This window comes from Capsicum annuum, chromosome 3, assembly GCF_002878395.1.
Source record: "Capsicum annuum cultivar UCD-10X-F1 chromosome 3, UCD10Xv1.1, whole genome shotgun sequence".
Taxonomy (NCBI): Eukaryota; Viridiplantae; Streptophyta; class Magnoliopsida; order Solanales; family Solanaceae; genus Capsicum; species Capsicum annuum.
Window position 1 is genome coordinate 3,383,446 of NC_061113.1, and position 21,442 is coordinate 3,404,887.

The following is a 21,442-nucleotide window of genomic DNA, read 5'->3' on the forward strand; positions in this document are numbered from 1 at the left end:
GAAAAATAATCGAAAGTGAGTTTACAGTTTACACTTAAAAGGAAAGTGTGTGCACTTGAGGAAAGTCTACTTCTCTCGCATTGGTGGGAGAAAGTAAATTTATTGTGTTTTTATTAAGAAACACTTCTTCAAGTATATAGTGAGGCAAGAATCAAGAGGTGCCTCACGCCGTTGTCGTCGTTGCTCGGTCGGCTTCGGATTTGGATTTGAAAAATAATCAATGAGATTAATTTTTTAGACAAAGTTTAATCCAATGAAAAATATTTTCTCCATGAACAGAAACGTAGCTAGAAAGGGATGCAACCTTTTAAGGAAATGACACATTATTTCGAAAAAGGGATGACTGTTCAATCTGATGTGACTATTTAGAAAAAGACACTGTTTCGGAATGGACATACATGACTGTTCTGAAGTGATACACCTTCCGATGAACTATTGTTTCCTTTTCAAAGAGGCACTTGGTGGCTATAAATACCTGAACTTTTTCCTCAGGTATGTACGAAAATTCCAGAATTGAAAAAGACTCTTCTACATTCAAAAAACTCTTTGTGATCATCAGTCGTTGAGTGTGTTCGAAGAATCTGAAGATTTGAGGTACTGTTACATTCAGATTGTGAGCCATTTTATTCTGGGAGAAAAAATTCCGCAACCTCGGATACTTGAGGGGAATTAATTCCTTAAGGACACTCCGTTAAATCGGAGGACTTGGTTCTATTTCTACTTTATCTTACTTCTTGTAAATAAACACACTTCTTTGATAGTTCATGTTAAACTTGTGTTGAATGTGTTAACACTCCATTGCTCTTAAAACAGTCTTGAACTTGTGTTGAAGTGTAGAGTGCAAACATACAGATTGTGTACCTAAAACCACAATCTTAACGAATTAATTTTCGTAACCTGTATTGTTTAATTTTCGGAGATTAAAGCTTTATGCTTTCTACTCTGTTTGAACTTAACAAGTGATTTGAAGAAATAAAAACTTCATCACAAATTAAAGGTCATTCTATTAACGATTAGAAGACATAAAAACTTCATCGTTAAACTAGAAATAAGTAGTGATTAAAGTTGCTTCAAACTTGTAATTAGCATTTTGATATACAAAATTTGACTGTCTTTTTTTGACAGGAAAGATGATTATTGATGGTCTGATGGTGGGACAAGTGTAGCAGCAATGAATGTTGCTACAACCAATCGTACAACTGCGCCATGGCTATGGTACCAGCGGAAAAGGCCAAAAAAATTTCTGAAATAGATTTTAAACGGCAGCAACAAAAAATGTTATTCTATATATCTGAAGATGCTTCAGAATTGCCCGAAGAAACTTCGAACAAGGAGCGGTTTATTGTAATAAAGACATGAAAATATATATTCTGATTTCCTATGTAGGAATTATATCTCAAGTGGCCTCTAAGACGATATATACAACGTTTACAGTGGAATGAAGACATTAAAAGAGTTGTGGAATGCACCGGAAAGAAAATATATGACTGAGGATGCTGGAACTAAGAAGTTCTTTGTTACAAGGTTCCTTAAGTACAAAATGATTGACAGTAAGATTGTCGTATCTCAACTACAGGAATTGCAAGTTATTATCCACAATCTCCTTGTTGAAGGTTTGATTGTGAACGAGGTCTTTCAAGTTGCTACAATAATAGAGAAGTTGACACCTTTGTTGAAAGACTTCAAAAATTACTTGAAACACAAAAGGAAGGAAATGACAGTCACCATTTTAATCCTTAATAGGAATACTAAATACATTCACAGTTTTCAAAATTATTGAATGTGACATAAATGATCTAATTCTCAAAATTGAAATTAAATTATTATTAGTTTCAATTAAAAATATTCAATCTTCTAAACATAATGTAGTACTCCCTCCATCCCATTTTACCTGTCCCAAATTGGGATGACACAGCTATTAAGAAAATAATGATTGGTAATGTAACTTTACCATTTTGTCCCTCTTAATTGTGTCTTGTTGTTAATTCCAATATTGATGGCTGACTAATATCAAAGCACCATTTATATTCTTAATGGTGTACTCTTAATGGTACTCCTCTTTACAACATTTTTCAAGAATGCTAATAATAAGAAATAATCAATTACACTAAGGGGTCGTTTGGTAGGCCGTATCAGGAGAAATAGTTCATGTATTAAGTGTGATATTAATTAATACTATGTTTGGTAGGATTTTGAACCAATGTATTACTAATACCATGTATTAGTTATACAGCCTAAATGGTATTATAGGGTGTATTACTAATACATCACATATGGTGGTATTAGTAATACATGGGTTTTAATACCATGAATTAGTATGTATAAAGACAAAAATATCCCTCAAATTCTTTTAAATATTTTTTTATTTTCTTAATTTTATTTTTTATATTTGTACTAATAAATTTATTCAAATAAATTAGTTTACAAATTTTATTATTATTTACAAAAATATCCTCAAATTTCTTTAATTTTTTCCTAAATCTTCTTCAATTTATTCAATATGAGTTACTTCTTTTCAATTTATCAAAATAATGGTATCCCTCCAAATAATTTTAGTTGTAAAAAAAACTACTCCATTAACTCAAAAAAATATTTATTGGTCAAAATCCGAAAACAAATTGCATACAAGGTTTAATTTTGTAAATAGGATATCCATAAATAAAAATAATTTTTCTACTTAGTTTTAACACTCTATAGAATACAATTTTATTTTAATAATGATTTTATTGTCTCATCCAAAAGTTATACGTAACTCCCTCCAACTTAAAAACAACACAAAGTGAGAACAACAAGCAAATGATGAACAAACAAAGAAAAGATAATTAAAAAATAATTTTTGTAAGTGAATGATTAAATCTTAAAATTCTAAAGTAAATAATTAGTTATATTGTTAACTTTTTTTATTTTAAAAAAAGAATAATAAACTTTTACAAAAAAAATACACAAAGTTATAATATGTCGAGGGTATTTTTGTAAACAAACAATATTATTTTTAAAATTAACAATACATATTGTTTTTAATACATCAAACCAAACACTGCATAAAAAATAATTTCAGTATTACTAATCCCAGTATTACTAATCCCTACACTACTAATCCCAATATTACTAATACAACATATTCAGTATTATCTTATACACTCTATCAAACGAGTCCTACGGGTATAATGGAAAAAAAAATTGTCTTGTCTTGATAAGTAAAAAAGGACAAGTAAAATTGGACAACAAATTTAAAAATTTGAGACGAGTAAAATGGAACGAAGGGAGTAGTAATTAAGAGAGTAATTTTAACAAGAAGTAATAAATATAGTAATTTTGAAAAGATCTTTATCTTACCTCGTAAAAATAGAGTAATATGTAACAAATTTTAATATTTAATTATTTTATTAATTACTTATTAAACTTTAAAAGGCATACAAGAATAAATATGTAAAATACATCTCTATTCATTGTTTTCTCAATAGGTTGTCAAATTCATAGCGACCAACTAATACAAACGTACGGAGGGAATATTAAATTGGGAAAGCCCTTTGGATAACTTCTATCAGTTGAAAATTGTCTCAGGTACACACTATAAAATCCCTCATTACCATATTGAAGCAAATATATCAAATTAAAGCAAGGAAAATCATTTTAGAGAGAGAAAGGTATTATGAGCCAATTAGCCATGATGGATACCAACAATATTAAACGTCCATTGGCAAATTATCACAAAAGTGTTTGGGGAGAATATTTTCTCTCCTACACTCTCAACTCACTGTATGTTATGTACACATACACTCATATACGTCTCGTTTTTCTGTGGGATAGGCTTCGTGGTAGTTTGATGTACCGTATTTGTTTGTCTGTTCATATCAAAAGTATAGTATTAATCTCAGGGGCGGATCTATGCAGAAGGTTTGGGGTGCCACGGTACCCGCACTTCTCGGTTGAAACTTTGTATATTTATGTATATATGTATCAGCTAATGTATAAATATTATGCTTGACACCCACAATATTAAAGAAATTGGTGGTGCAAGTGGTTGAAATGGTTGGGTTTTACTCCAGCAGCGTGGTTTTGATTCCCGCTCAACACTGTATTTTCAGTTTTTTAGATTGATTTTTATCACTATACTATCTGTTGTCTCTTAAAAAAAAAACATATCGTGGCTATGAATAATGGAACCCTTAACCTCTTCTTACAAAGTACTTGACAATACCAACTAGGCAGACCTTCATCTAATACCAACATTTGTTGATATATATAATTATAGTTTATTCTTTGAATATTGACTCCACTATCCTAAAATATCGTACGAAGTATACGTTATTGTTCAAAACAAGGGGCACCCGGAACTTTTGAATCCTGGATCCGCCTCTGATTAGTCTCGTAGTTTCTTATCCGATCCTACGATTTTTTTACCTTCCGTAGTTATATGTGGTTCGATTATTGTATTATTATATATTTTATCATATTTTTTTAAATATTATTATTGTTGCTTGTTTTTTTGAATACTATATATAACCTATTATTTGCTATATATGTCTTCTTTGCTTTTGTAGTTTTCTTTTTTCAAATTATTTGCTATGCATTATTTGAGTAGAGGTCTTTCAGAAACAACCTCTATTTTCACAAGGTAGGGTAAAGATATGCGTAAACTCTATCCTTCCTAGATTTCACCTATAGAATTACATTGAATATGTTATCGGTGTTGTATTGCATTTGTTGTTATTTTATGAAAAGATAGTACAACAATACTAAAGATTAATTTTTTGGGCAGGAAATTAGTAGCCAAGGAAAAGATGAAGTTGAAGAGTTGAAAGAAAAGTGAGGCAAATATTAGTGGAAACTTCTGATAATAGTATACAAAAACTTGTCTTGATTGACACAATCCAACGATTGGGAGTGGGATATCATTTCGAAAATGAGATCAAAATATCTATTCAGAACATTTTTTATGAGTCCGAACAGAATAGAAATGAAGATGATGACGACGATCTTTACTTTGTTGCTCTTTGTTTTAGACTAGTGAGACAACAAAGGCATTACATGTCTTCTGGTATCGCTTCTCTTCTCTATTTATACTATGCAATATTAATGTTATTCTGCTCAAATGTAAAATTATTGCCGAGGTGAATTTAGAATTTAATCTTTATGAATTCAAAAGTTTTACTAAACTGAAAATATAATATTTATATCACTTAGTTGAGACTTAATCCCATATCCGCATTCCCTTTTTTCAAATGTTGACATGTTCTTTTAAGCTGAGAGTCTTTCACAAACAGAGATAAAGGTAAGGTCTGTATACACTCTATCGTCCTTAAATTTGACTTGTGAGATTATATTGGATATATTGTTGTTATTGTTAGATGTGGCTTTGTTAAAACTCAAAACTAAAAAAGAACATATAGTCAAGTTAAATTAGCTTAGAGGTAATTCAATTACAAATGAAAGAGTAAACACATTTTCATTCCCACTTATAGTTAGATGGGTAGAGTTGTCAAAATGGGCTTGGCCTGTGAGGCCGGATCAATTTAATTCTTTAATTAAGTGAGGTTGGGTTAAGTTTTTTCAGCCTATTTAGAAATGAGGCTTATAAAGCCAGCCTCACTTGGCCTATCGGCCTCAGAGGCGTAACCCGTCGGCCTCAGAGACCAGCCCATGGGCTGGGACATTAAGAATAATTATTAAACATTTCTAAGTTGGTCATTGTTTTCATTAGGAATTAGAATTTTGTCAATCTTTACTAACTAGCTACTTATTTTTTCTATCCATTCTTTGGTTGATACTAATTTTTTGAAACTTCTTAGTGTGTTTTTGAAATGACTCGTAAGCTGCTTTTAGTTGTAAAATTCAAAAAGTTGTTTTTACTCGCGATGCTTTAGTAGTTGTTGCATTTGCTTAATGCAATATTCTGTTCTTTAAATTTAGGCTCTTTTTGTTATAGTCTTATAACTTTTATGTAGATACTTTGTGTATATTTGTATTTATTATCTTGACCATATTAGAATTTTTCTACGATATTTGTAGCAAATCATCATTTATTTGCTTATTACAGTAAATGCCATGAACTAATTACAACTACGGGATCGTTTGGTGTGAGGTATAAGGGATAAATAGTCCGGGATAAAATGAAGGACTATTTTATCCCATGTTTGGTGTGAGGTATTAGTTAGTATTAAAATTATTTATCACACCATTTACACCATAGTGATGAGATAAATTATCCGTATACATGGTGGAATAACTAATCTCGAGATTAATTATCCCCAGATAACTCTTTCCCAACCTAATAACCCTTAAAGGTAATAGTAAGATGCGTATAACATGCTAAAAACTAGTAGGAGACATTTTAAAGTGAAATCATAAAAGTTGGTGATAGTCTAGTACTTACAATATTTTCGTTTATCATATTTGAGGTTGCTTTTATTTTTATGAAGGGCAAACCCGTTTCGACCTGCAGCCCGCTTAGGACTGGGTTGAACTGCTATTTTAAAGGTCCTTTATTTAAAAGGCTAGCCCGTCCTAGCCTATTTAATTCTCTAGCCCGCTAGAGTTTGGTTGGGTTGGGCCAGCACATTTTGACAGCTCTATAGATACGTAATTACAGACAACAAAATTTAATTTGTGAATACTCTTAATTAGAAATCCATTGGAAAAATAACTATCCAGACGAGTATTAATTGCTTGTACCTATGTCATCTTATCTTCATTTCCACTTATAGTTAAATGTGTAATTATGCACAGTAAAATTTAATTTATGAATACTCCTAACTAGAAATCAATTGAAAAAATAATTATTCAGACGATACGCATGTCATCTTTTGTAAAGTTATAACTATTTTTTTATGAAGAAGATGTGCATAGATTAAAAGGACTAAACAGAGTTCATGAACCTAATCTAGCTCAGTTACAAAAACAGGTCATGCCCAATAGAAGCTACAGTTGAAGGTACGTCCCTACAATAACAAGTTCCTATCTTATCCGTCCAAATATCATGGCCTACAAAAAGTGAAAGGGGGGGGGGGGGGGGGACATCCAAAAATATATAATTTGCAAATTGATTCTGCTTTACTCTTTCTTTTGCCAAAGCATCCACAACCCGATTTTGCTATTTATAGCTGTGACGAACCTCCCATTCTTTTTATCAAGGATCTGCAAGCATCAAGGATAGGGTTACATAATAAATGACTGTGCTGCAACATAAGGATAATCAGCTGGGAATCAATGGTAATTTCAATTGAAAAAGATGGTGTTCTATAGCAACAACAAAACCTTTATGTAAAGCTAAGAGTTCCATATGGATATTAATAGTGTAATGGAAGCTTTGGAAGAAACCCCAGATCCAATGAGTCTCTAATGACTCCCCCAATAATACATTTTCCAGGATTTCCATGGCAAGCTCCATTAGTATTGAGCTTGAAGTGATTATTAGAAGGAGGGGTCCAGCTAACAAGGATGGAAAGACGAGGGGCAGGGTGCTCAAGTGGAAGAACTCTATAGCCTTAGAATAGGCATTGTTAATACTGGGATGACAATTGAGATTATTATAGAGATTATTGTTCCTGTTCTTTCAGATTTACCAGAGGTAGAAGGGGAGAAGGACGGACCAGGAATCAAATTGTCGAAAGAGAAATAGAGGAGGTATTTTTGGTGTTGTCCCAATGAGAAGGGGAAAAGTGCTAAGTAGTGATGGTGAGGCTACCCATATAATAATTAATGAGATCAGTCCAAAAGGAAGTAGCACAGTTACAATAAAAAAAGATATGAGGGATATCCTCGGAGGGGTGGTTGCAAGTTAGGCAGGGGGGTTAATATTTACGCCCCTATGAGCCAAAATGGCTCTTGTAGAAAGACTTTTGTAGTGCATCAGTCATAGAAAGAATTGTAACTTGTTAGGGATACGAGTGTGTTAGATCCAATTCCAAGAAGAGGTGGAGGGGATCGGAGTTAGACTCTCTCCTGCTTAAGTGAAAACAAGCACTCTTGCAGAAAAAAGTATCCTTGTCAATCAAAATCCAAAAAGGAGAGTTAGTTTTCAGCTTAGGATTAGGAAGAAGATATGCTTGGTAGCTAGGGAATTTGAAATGGGAGGAAACTAAGATTTCATTTCCCATTGTTCCAAATATGAAATAAAGAGGAGGGAGGGCAGGAATTTAGAAGAGGGCCCTAGATAAGCTGGCAAAGGGTGTCAATTAGGAATCCATCTGTCCCTTCAAGTATCCACCTTATTACTATTATAAATACCCCACTGAATATCATTCCTACATAAGGTCCAACTTCTAGAGATATTCCTCGAAATTCTAAAGACATAGGGAGTGGGATTATCCAAATTGTTTCTGTACTTATTAGTAAGGACAATAGCCCAAAGTGAGGAGGGAGTGGAATGGATCCTCCAAGCCAAGCTACAAAGAAGAGTGTCATTCTTAATACTAGCCTTCTGCATACCTAACTCACCATCTCTCTTTGTCTTAGTTATGGTGTCCTATCTGCATTTTCTTCTAAGAATTAGTGGTCCCCCATGTGAAGTTCCTCTGAATTCTATTAGTAAGCTTAAAACTTCTCCCAGGAAAGAAGTTATACTGCTTCACATGATTAGCATCCCACTTAGAGAGGTTTTAGCTAAGATAGTTCTGCCAGTCATGTTAAGAAAATTGATTTTCCACCCCACTAGTTCACTACTCATATTCTCCATGATAAATTGAAAGTCATTAGCCCTAGGAGTGAATTGGAACATAGGAAATCTCAAGTATTTCCAAAGCTGGAATTGGGTTTAGTGCCTAGAATGCTAGAGAGATCCTATTGGGTGGCAAGGTTGTAGTTTTTGGAGAAAAAACCTTTTGGCAAGATTAACCTTCTAACCCGAGTGATCAGTGAAACTTTGAAGGATATTTATTTGTGATAGTAAAGCAGTTGCCTCTATCAGGCCTGGCAAAGAGGGTGATATCATCAGCAAAGAAAAGATGAGAGATAAGGGGGCCCTTTCTGTTGATAGAAATGGGGGTCTACTTAAGGATGTCTACTTATGATTAATTCTCCTAGAGAGAAGTTTCATGCAAAGGATAAAAAAATTAGAGGGACATGGAGTCTCCCTGTCTAATGCCCCTAGTAGGCTTGAAGTTGGGGGTGGTGCTTCCATTAACAAGAACAGAGATAAAGGATGTGGAGATGCGGGACATAATAAATCTAAAGAGGGTGGGGAGAAGTTAAAGAAGAATAGAGCTTGTCTGATGAAAGACCATTCAAGCCTATCAAAGCCTTTCTCAAGGTCTATCTTTAGAAGTATATTCCCTTTTTTACCGGTCACTCTATTGAAATGATTCAAGTACTCTTGAACAATAATAACATTATCTACAGCTCTTCTAGAGGAGAGGAAGCTGGCTTGATTATGCCCAATAATATCCTAAAGAAAGGGCTTGATTCTGTTGGCAACTATTTTGGTGATAATTTTGTACTGGTATTACAAAGCTCTATGAGTCTAAAATTCTTAAGAGAAGAAAGCATTTTTGCACTTAGGAATTAGATAGATGTAGGTAGACTGGTAGAGTTGACTCTATCTTCCATAAGAGACTTGGAGAAGGTGGAAGGATCTCTTCATGGGACAAAGAATCCAAAACACCCAATTCTTCCAAAGGAACAACCGATGAAGGATCACCTATACACTTTCTCTACATTGAGACATGGAACAACAGAATCATATCAAATCTCATTATCAAGAATTATATATATGTATGTATGTGTATTTATACGTATACTTGTACACACAAACGCGCGTCCCCACACACACGGGCACACACATATAGGTGAATGTATGTGCATATATATATATATACTTCCATTAATTGGGCATATGTCTTTTTAAATCATTTAATATCTCAACATGATAATAATGAATCAGATGTGTTCAAGAAATTCACCAACAATGATGGCAAGTTCAAGGAAACTATTACTAACGATGTGCTAGGATTATTAAGTTTGTACGAAGCAGCACATGTAAGAGTACACCATGAAGACATTCTTGAAGAAGCTCTAACTTTTACAATCACCCATCTCAAGTCCGAGGGCCCAAAATTGACCAACTCACTTAAAACCCACGTTAGTGAAGCCTTGATCCGGACCATTTATACAAATGTTCCAAGAGTGGACGCAAAAAAATACATACGTATGTACGAAAACATCGAATCACATGATGATTTGCTTTTAAAATTTGCAAAATTGGATTTCCACATTTTGCAAAAGGTGCATCAAAGAGAGCTTAGCGAACTTACAAGGTATGTACATGTATATATGTCTTCTTTAATTAATCATACGAATATGGTATATAGCTCGCGTGATATAATATACATGTTACATACATATATATAGGTGGTGGAAAGATTTGGATCATGAAAACAAATATCCATATGCAAGAGACAAATTTGTGGAGTGTTACCATTGGGCAACGGGGGTGTATTTTAGGCCTGAATACAGACATGCAAGAAGAACTATAACAAAATTAATCGTTATCATCACCATCACTGATGATCTCTATGATGCTTATGCAACTTATGACGAACTTGTGCCTTTCACCGAAGCAATTGAGAGGTGAATAACTACATATAAACTTAATTACTCCCCGCTACCTTTTTGAGTAAGAAATATATGTGTTATTTATGCATGTGCAGATGTGACATTAGTGCTATGGATTCGATATCGCCCTATATGAGACCTCTTTATGCGCAAATATATGTATATATACGTATACACACACATATAACCCTTGTAATATACATTTTCAGACGAATAAGTGGACGAAAAGCTATCTTAAGGAAGCGGAATGGTTGAGATATGGCGTTAGTCCAAAATGTGAGGACTATAAGAGAAATGCTACTATAACAGTTTCCAATCAGTTGATTCTGATAACTAGTTTGATTGTTGCTGAGGAATTTATATCCAAAGAGACTTTCGAATGGGTGATAAATGAGTCTCTTGTTCTTCCAGCTTCATCACTAATCAACAGATTGAAGGACGATATTATTGGACATGAAGTAAGTATATATACATATTATTTGAAAATAAAACAAATGTTGAAACATCATACTATACTAAAATGTATTATATTTGATGTAGCACGAACAACAAAGAGAACATGAAGCTTCATTCATCGAATGCTACATGAAAGAATATAGAGTTTCAGAACAAGAGGCGTGTGGTGAGGCTTGGAGGCAAATCGCGAATGCATGGAAAGACATAAACGCGGCGTATTTACGTGTTACTAAAGTACCAACGTTTGTCCTCGAACCTGCCTTAAATCTTTCACGTCTCGTACATATTCTCCAAAAGGATGATTTTACAGATTCACAAAGCTTCCTTAAAGACGTGATCACCATGCTGTTTGTGGACTCTGTCTATAGTACATCATCTGGATAATGAATGTACCTTTGAGGCAAATAATGTTTCCAAAACTTAGAAATAAAGGAGGGAGGAGCGGGGGGTTGCTGCTTTAATTCCATTAAAGTTTGCATGAGTCCTGTTACTGTGTGTTGTTTTTCGTTCATATTTCTTTTACTTTGTTTGGATAGTTGTTATGTATTGTTTCCTAACGTGTCGTATCAATACAATCAGTTAAATAGATTGTGTCTTTTGTTGTTGTATTATAATGTCACATATTAATAATTTAAAAGAAAACTCTAGAAGATCAAAAGTAGGGATAGGGGTATACAATAAAACTAATATAGGCTAAATTAGGATTTAAAAAATTATTAAGTAATAGATGGGACATTTCATCATCACTAAACAATACAGTACAATAAACTTTAAGCAACAATCAAGTCAAAATTATATTAAAACATCTAACACAGTACAACACAATAGGTAACAACCATCCGAACAAGCTGTATATGTATGCATATACTGGAGCACTTGACATCCCTATTTTATCATCACTTTTGATATGTTCTATTTCTTGGGTTTGAAAAACTAATGACATTTGCCCTCTTAATTCAATATTTTAAAAATAAAATGTCGATATTCAAAAACTATATGAAAAGTACTCTAAGTTTCAATTCTTTTTTTCATTTCAATTTAATGAAAAAGTACTTGAAATGTTGATCAAAGTTCATATCGTTGTGACTCTCAAAAATGAAACAGTGACAAGTAAGAAAGAATGTAAGGAGTAAACTTTTAAGAATCACCTTCAACAGTCATTAGCTTCATCAATTGTTATTCTTTCGTTTTAACTTTTCACTTGCTAATAACAATTGCATCAGAATTCATACCCACCACAAGGCAAGGACATGAAAATGTGCATCTGTATTTGCCCCAGGGTCAGACCTATGGCTACGTGAAAATTTGTGGTACTCCAGCACCCGTTAGAGGCGACGCAAACAGGGGCGCAAAAAACTACCTTGTATATATAATGGGTTCTAACACTTTTTCCCATAATCTTGTTTAATTACATGATATCCCGGATTTTGATATTTTTGATTCATATTTTTAGCCTTGATACATATGCATTGTGATACATTTGTAATTTAGTGGTTAGTTAAATAAGGAAGTAACTGATTTTCAATAAATACAGGGAGTAAAACTAGGCGAAAATCATGGTATAAATCTATCTGATTTCAGATGTATCATAATAATACATCTGGTTCCAGATGTATCATTAATGATATATTTGGTAAAATTACTCAATACCCATTAAAAATTCAATCTCATACAAAAATAAATAATCTGGTATGTATCATTAATGATATATTTGGTAAAATTACTCAATACCCATTAAAAATTCAATCTCATACAAAAATAAATAATTTACATATGTCTTTCATATGTTAAATGTATCAAAAAAATTATAAATAAATCAAAAATATGAATCACTATCACTAGCCCTGAGTTACATGCTAGCGCTGCAACCGCTAACCGTCTTCGGACGTTGTATCCCCATGCGATGCAGTATTTTACCATACTTCTACTTCTCCTAACAGTGACTAGGATTCGAGAGCAATTCGTGAGTTTACATTGAAGTGGTGCGCTTCCATACATCGGAAGTCTACATTTCATGTTTTGGTCCCTTATGTCATAGACTTGTTTAGACTTATTTTTGGCTGTAGTCGAGAGCATGTCCAGACATTTTATTGTTGTCCGATTTTGTTAGAGGCTTTGTTGGATACTGTGGACATGGGTATTGTGGATGTTTTCGAATATTGATCCATCATAGATTCTTCTTGAATTTCTAATTATATTTTATCATTTATTGGTATTCATCTGCCATTAGGTGTTCTTAGTGTGATGGAATAGGCTCAGGGGGCGGTCTCCAGTCCTCGGTGGACTTGGGATGCCTTTCACGGCAAAACCCTGATTCGGGTCGTGACAATACATCAATTTTACAGTTTGTCTACACAAACCTACGTGTATATATATATATATATATTATACACATCCTATACCGATACATTTTATATAGAATAATTATATGACTTCTGTACACATCATATACACATACATATTTTATACAATTATTATCCAATTTGCATACACATCTTATACAACATTTGGATATAATAATTATTTAGAAACATATTTTATACAACAATTATATAGTTTCTATACATATCCTATGCAGTTTCCATAGAGATCTTATGCAGATATATATTCTACAAAACAATGATACAGATTATATACACATTCTATATATTTTATATAAAAATCTTATACAAATATATATTTTATACAATAATTATATAATTTATATACATGTCCTATACGATATTTAGATCAATAATTATTTAGATGCACATTCTATACAACAATTACACAATTTCTATACATATCCTATGTAGTTTCCATAGAGAGCTCATACAGATACATATTATACACCACAATATACAGCGTATATATACATTATATATATATTCCATAAAATCTAATACACATACATATTTTATACAATAATTATAAATTTTCTATACACATTTTATACACCCTTGCATATATAGCAATTACACAAAATCCTCTGAAGATTGAGTATCTAGAAAAAAAAGGGGAAGTAATTTCAGAGTAGAAATTTTGAAAACAAAAGAAACAGTAATAACAAATCAGAGAAAATGACCCACTTGCAGTAATAACAGATCTAAGAGTACACGATGAAGACATTCTTGAAGAAGATCCAACTTTTACCACAACTCATCTCGAGTCTATGGGCCCTAAATTGGACAACTCACTCAAGGCCCAAGTTAGTGAAGCCTTGATCCATCCCATTTATATAAATGTACCAAGAGTGGCATCAAGAAAATACCTACGTATATACGAAAACATCGAATCACATGATGATTTGCGAAATCGGATTTCCACATTGTGCAAAAGGTGCATCAAAGAGAGCTTTGAGAACTTACAAGGTACATACATATTGTATCTTCTTTAATTAATCACACGAATATACATATATACTTCATGTGTATACATATTATAGGTGGTGGTGGAAAGATTTAGATCCTGTAAACAATTTTGCATATGCAAGACACACAATTGGGCAACGGGAGTGTATTATGAGCCTCAGTATAGACGTACAAGAAGAACGTTAGCAAAATTAGTCGCTATGATGCTTATGGAACTTATGACGAACTAGTGCCTTTTATTGGTGAAGTCGAAAGGCGAAACTACAAAACTTAATTATCAGTTCTTTGTTATTTACATTGTTGAATAAGAAATATAAATGTTATTTATGCATATGTAGATGCGACATTGGTGCAATGGATTCGATACCGCCCTACATGAGACCTCATTATCAAGTCTTTTTAGATTACTTTGATGAAATGGTAGAAGAATCAACCAAATATGGTAAATTAGATTGTGTACACTGTGCAAAAATTGAGGTAATTAAACTTTCTATATATATAACTTGTTCTACTTTAACAATTGCCATTCCAATGGTTGTGGTTACTTGTTTGATAGTTATGGAGGAATTTGTAGCCAAAGAGACTTTCCAATGGATCTTAAATGACTCTTTGGTCCTTCCAACTTCATCACTAATCAATAGATTAAAGGATGATATTATTGGACATGAAGTAAGTCTATATGTTGAACATATATGTCGTTTGAACTTAAAAAAAGATATGTTTAAATGTAACGTTAATGGTCAGTAGCATATTTGAACTATCATATGATATTTTTGAGAGTTTCATGCTTCAATTATAGTTAATTTCATTTACTATCTAAATTACATCATTCTCTTTGTATTAAAATACACCTGAATGCTAGGTAGGCCTATACGCGCTTGTTTTTCAGTGAGAGCAATATTAGTTTGACGAATTCAACATCTAGGTGTGTTTATTGAAGAAAAAAATGGGTTAGTTTAACCTCCAATGGCTCTGATACCATGTAAAATATATATGTATTCTGCCTTACACTTCATTACGTTGTTACATTAATATTCTAATCTTTTAGTGTACGTGCTTTGCACGTGTGTCTCTCATCAATCAAACTATACATGAAAGAGTAAAAGTATTAACAAGTAGCATTATATCAATTTAAATAATATAGTTTGTTCAAAAAAAAAAAAAACAGAGAATCATTAGAGTCAATTATTAAATAATTGATTCACAATTAAAATAGTTACATATGATTAAATTTTAAGCAAGACTTCCAAAAGGATTAGAATGATTAATCGATTTGTTGTGACGGAATGTCTTCAATTAAAGATATTATCAACATTTCACAAACAAACAAAAAAATTCTCAATTAACATTTGTCTATCAAGAAATAATTTATGATTGTAAATTTCAAGAACATACTAAAATTTTAGAAAGTTTACCTCAAATTACAAGCAAATTTGTCGCTTCAATCATAAGATATATCAAGATTCTGCATTTAAAAAAAAAATCTCAATTAACAATTGTTTATCAAGATCAGAGAATAATTTATTTATTGTAAACATCAAAGTTGTACTAAAATTTAAAAAATTTACCTCAAATCACAATCAAATTTAGCTCTTCAATTATCATGGATATTACCAAGATTTCAATGGATAGAAAAATTTATACATAAATCTATTTTTTTCTCTACGTACAATAGTTTTTAAATTAGTTTTGGAACATGTTAAAATAAAGACAAAAATAAAAGTGACTTAAAAATTTCATAACACAATGATGAGTATAAAAAGCCTCAACAATTAAAAATATTCAAGTAGTTAGCATGTCTTAAAAACTCTTGGCTACACCAAATAAAGGAAGACGTAAAGAATAAAAACAATGAACGCAAGAATATAACTTGAATCAAAATAAGAAGAAAACTAAAAGTAGAAGAAACCGAATCTTTACATTTCTTGTAAAGTTTGATTGAAAATATTATTTATAGTATTGTGGACATTCTTTTTATATATAAGGTAAAATTTTAATCAATTTAGAATTGTTAAATATTATGATTTATTACCTACATAAAATAAGGACGTTAATTAATTAAAGACCTAAATAATGTATAGTGTTGATTTATTTTTTCAAAAAAAAAAAAATCCTAAACCAACTTTGATTTTAAAAAAGAAAGTCCAAAATAGAAGTCCTTAAAAATAGCTTTTTTTAAAAAAATAAAATCCTAGTTAAAAATCACACGTACTATACTATATCTGAAAAACTTTTACTACAGTAATATTTGGACAACTTTTCAAAAATTAAATTTTAATTGGTTTAAGTGAAAGTTTAGTTTGAGTTGGTTTTGGTTGAGTATAAGAGTAGAATTAATAATAAAGGAATTCTAAAACATATGGTAAGGAGTCATAAAATATATGATAAAGATTCTAATTCTAGCAAAATTCGTATAAGAAAAACAAATTTGATGAATTTTATAAATTTAAAATTATTTCTATATATTAATAATAATTTAAGACAAAAGTGAAAAAGATAATTTTGTCTACTGCGGAGACTTTTAATGAATGACAAAAAGCTCAAATCACTTTTTTAAAGGTTTTCACACTTTTAATATTACTAGTTTAGGTGTACGCGTCTTGCATGTGTACTTCACTTTAATGAGTTCAAACATTAAATTAAAGAGGATAATTATTTAAATAATAAAGATGAATATAAAATTAGATTTAATATCTTTTGAGTATGTCAAGATGAAGAATTTATTTATTAAACCTAATCTTTACCAAAAAATATTTTAAAAGTCGATCAATATTCATCTACAATCTGTAAATTGCAACAAAATAATACAATGATAGAGATATCAAATAACACAATTAAATCTAATCTTTGCACAAAAAAAATTTCTCAAAGTCGTCCGACACTTATTTACCACCCGTAAAGAATAACAAAATAATACGATAATAGAGATATCAAAATAATATAACTAAATCTAACCTTTATATAAAAATATTCCTCAAAGCCGACCAACATTTATCTATCGCCTGTACACTGCAACAAAATAATATGATAAACGTGATATCAAAACAATACAATTACACTTAAATTTTATGTACAAAAATTTCTCAAAGTCGATCGAGGTTTATCTACGAATCGTAAACTACCACAAAATAACAAACTAATACCGATATTGTTGACACCTAATTTTTTCCTCCACGACTAAGTTTAATCCCAAGGTTCTTCAATATTCGATAAAATTGAAACATGTATTCTTATAGTCTTAAGGATGCTAGTTTCTGTAATTTTTCCGATTATTAACACCATCAGCAACCCATGCCTTTATTCTTATTATATATATATATACATATATACACATGTTGAATTCTATTATGCTGACAAAAACAGTAAAGAAATTGAGCCTTAGAAAATCAAACATCCACCAATCTAGACATGCAATCGGATTAAGTTAGATGAGCATCAATCATATTCTTCCAATAGGCAAACCGATTTGTTCGCTGGTTTAACGTACATCTCAATATTTATAGAAGTATTTTCTTAATAGAGTCCTATTTTAGGACTATTTTTCTAATTAAAAGTAGAAAGAAAAATATTAATTAATTTTTCTACCATATATTTTAGGAGTCCCATATATTTTAGAAAGTTTAGTTAATATAATAAAAAATAATTAAATAATAAATTTAAAAAATAGTGAAAAGATAATTTTATCTAAAGAAAGTCTTTTAATGAAGAGTAAAAAGTTCAAATCACTTTTCTAAGCATCTTCACACTTTTAATATATTATTATAGATATAGATTATAGATTATAGATATAGATATAAATTTACATAAGGTAAAATTCTAATGAATTTATGAGTGTTAAAATTGTAATTTTCTACCTAGATCAAGTAAGGGCGTTAATTAATTTTTAAGTCATAAATATAAGAATAATAAGTAAATAATGAAATATTTTAGAAATATAGTAAAAAGATGCAAATCAGTGGAAGAATTTAAAGTAGAAATACATTTTTTAATTAGTTTTTACGTTTTTGAATGATCAGTTATAGTTTTAGTTCGAACTAATTTGATGTTTAAGTATGAGGATTTAAATATTATATCCAACCAATAATATTTTGCGGAATAATTTGAAAAGTCATACTCTAATATAATGCTTGACAATAAAATAACAACATAATCAATGTCTCGTAAAATTCCACAAAGTGAAAATAGAATGCGTAACAATAAAAAATTAAAAACTGCCTACTCAATAATCTTCAAATAATTCACAATTATATTTTTTCAATTTTTTTTATATAAAATGCAAACTCACATGTCGGATGAGATATCCTAATAGAAAGCACATCGAAATTGTGAGTCAAAATATAACTTAAATAAAATTATAGATATTCTTATCTATTTAAGTAGAATTGTAATTGATTTAGAAGTGTTAAATATTATGATGTCTTACCTAGATTAAGTAGAGGTTTTAATTAATTTAAAGTACTAAATAATAAATAATAATAAATAATTTTTTAAGAAAAATAGTGAAAAGACTATTTTGTCTATTGCACAGTCTTCTAATGAAATGCAAAAAGTTCAAATAACTTTTCTAAGGGTTTTCACACTTTTAATAAATTATAGAAGATATATATATATATATATATATATATATATATATATATATATATATATATATATATATATATAATATTAATGAGCTCAATTTTATAAAATTACTTGAATATAAAAAGCATGATAATAATCGCAACATTATTAACGATTTCATTCTTAATGCCAATAGTAATGCGAATACGCCAGATAACGCTAACGAAACTATCTGATAAACTGTATATCCTAATCATAACCTCCTATCTAAGTTAATGTTTTCGATAAATTGAAATTACATCATATACGTTCCATACAATATAACCAATATAACCACCATTTTATACAACTCGTCTTTAACATTCTTAAACAAAAAACTAATCACAAGAAGTAAATTGTAAGAAGAAAAAACTTTTTTCATGTGATTTATGAGTCCCAAAATTTCAACTCCAACTTATATACATTAGGCACAACGATAACGTAAGCGTCTAATATACTAAAAGAATCAAACCAACTTAGATATGAATGATTTATAAGAATTTTCAACTTGTTAATAGTACAATTTAAACTAATAACAAAATAATAAAAAAAAAAGATTTATAAAGGTAAAAAAAAAACAAATGCACCAAGGAGGAATTTAAAAAAAAATATATTAGTATCAATATGAACGAAAATAAATTCATCTTAATAATTAAAGGATCTTCAACTTTTTAATAGCCCAATTTAAACTAATAACAAAATAATAGAAAATAGACTTATAAGGTAAAATTAAAAAAAATACATCAAGGAGGAGTTTAAAAAAATATGATCAAAAAATAAATTTCAAGAAAAAATACTTATCTTCAAATTTGCTCGTACACATACAAAGTCTCATTCACACATTCAGTGTAATGTTGTTTCACCTGCATAAGAATATTAAAAGTCAATCAATAATTACTTACATACAGAAGTAGATCTAAAAATTTAAGATTATGAGAAAAATATTTCATCTTAAAAATTAAGAAATATTCAACTTGTTAATAGTTTATTTAAATTAACAACAAAAAAATGGAAGGAGATTTATAAGGCAAAAAAAATAAAATCAAGAAGAAACTTTTTAAATAAATCCGAAGAGAAAAGTTGTTCATATTTAAAAAAGGAATTTTTTTGCGGGGGTCTTCAATACAATTAAAGTTAATTAGGGAAAAGTAAATCAAATTTTTGGTTACTATATTTGAAACGTTGGAGTTGTACTAAGAATCTAGTTGGAATAGCAACATTTTATTATTATTATTATTATTATTATTATTATTATTATTATTATTATTAAAATAGAGTTCTATTTTAAGAGTATTTTTCTAATTAAAAGTAAAAGAAAAATATTAATTAATTCTCCTACCATATATTTTAGGAGTCTCATATATTTTAGGAAGAGTAGTCCCATATATTTTAGGAAGTTTAGTTAATATAATAAAAAATAATTAAATAATAAATTAAAAAATAGTGAAAAGACAGTTTTATCTAAAAAAGAGTCTTTTAATAAAGGGTAAAAAGTTCAAATCACTTTTCAAATGGCCTACACACCTTTAATATATTATAAATTATCTATATATATATACACACATAATAAAACTCCAAAATTATCACTGCTAAGGACTCCTATTTAAAACAATTGCACGACTTATTTATGTCAAGTCTTAATAATAAACAATTATATACAATTAAACTTTCACTTGAACAGTGATAATTTACATAGGTAAAAGGAATAAGGGGCAGTTGATGTATGAAATTCACTATAAAATGATAGCCTATATGTGTTTTTGACCAGTAACTCTTGAATGTATAGTTCTATGGGACATCAATACAGAAACCCATACATTTGATGCAACACGAACAACAAAAAAAACATGGAGCTTCATTCGTCTAATGCTACATAAAATAATATGGAGCTTCGAACAAGATGTGTATGTTGAGATATGGAAAGAAATAGCAAATGCATGGAAAGACATAAACGCCGAATATTTACGTGCAACGCAAGTACCAACGATTGTCCTAGAACCTGCAATAAATCTTGCACGTCTAGTAGAAATTCTCCAAGGGGATGATTTTACAAATTCCAAATACACCCTTAAAGACATCAACTCCATGTTGTTTGTTGACTATATCATGAATCATGATAATCATAATCTTGTTGGTGTTTAATTAAGCAAATTAACAATGATCCCAAAACTTAGATATTTTAATTATTTCTAAGTGATTGCTATGTATGTGTGTGTTTTGTTGGGTGGGGTGGGGGTGCGTGGGGGTGGGGGTTGTGGTGCTTTAATTCTATTGCAATTTGAATGGATGGTTGTTTTGTATTGTTTCACAATATATCATATCATATGTATTGTTTTAATGAATCTCTCTTTATTTTATATTACTTGACTCATGTGTACTTTGCATATCTTTTACAACAAAGCATCTAGTTTCTTTGGACTATGACTAAATTTGATGGGACATACTTCAACTTCACAGGATTCTATTATATTTAAACTCAATTTTAG

General features: G+C 30.4%; 2 pseudogenes; both read left to right on the forward strand.

Annotated features, from left to right (window-relative positions):
• Window positions 1-3,627: 3,627 nt before the first annotated feature.
• Window positions 3,628-11,555, forward strand: LOC107865633 (annotated as a pseudogene).
• A 1,585-nt stretch (window positions 11,556-13,140) lies between these two features.
• Window positions 13,141-21,442, forward strand: part of LOC107865632 — a 20,850-nt pseudogene continuing 12,548 nt past the window's right edge.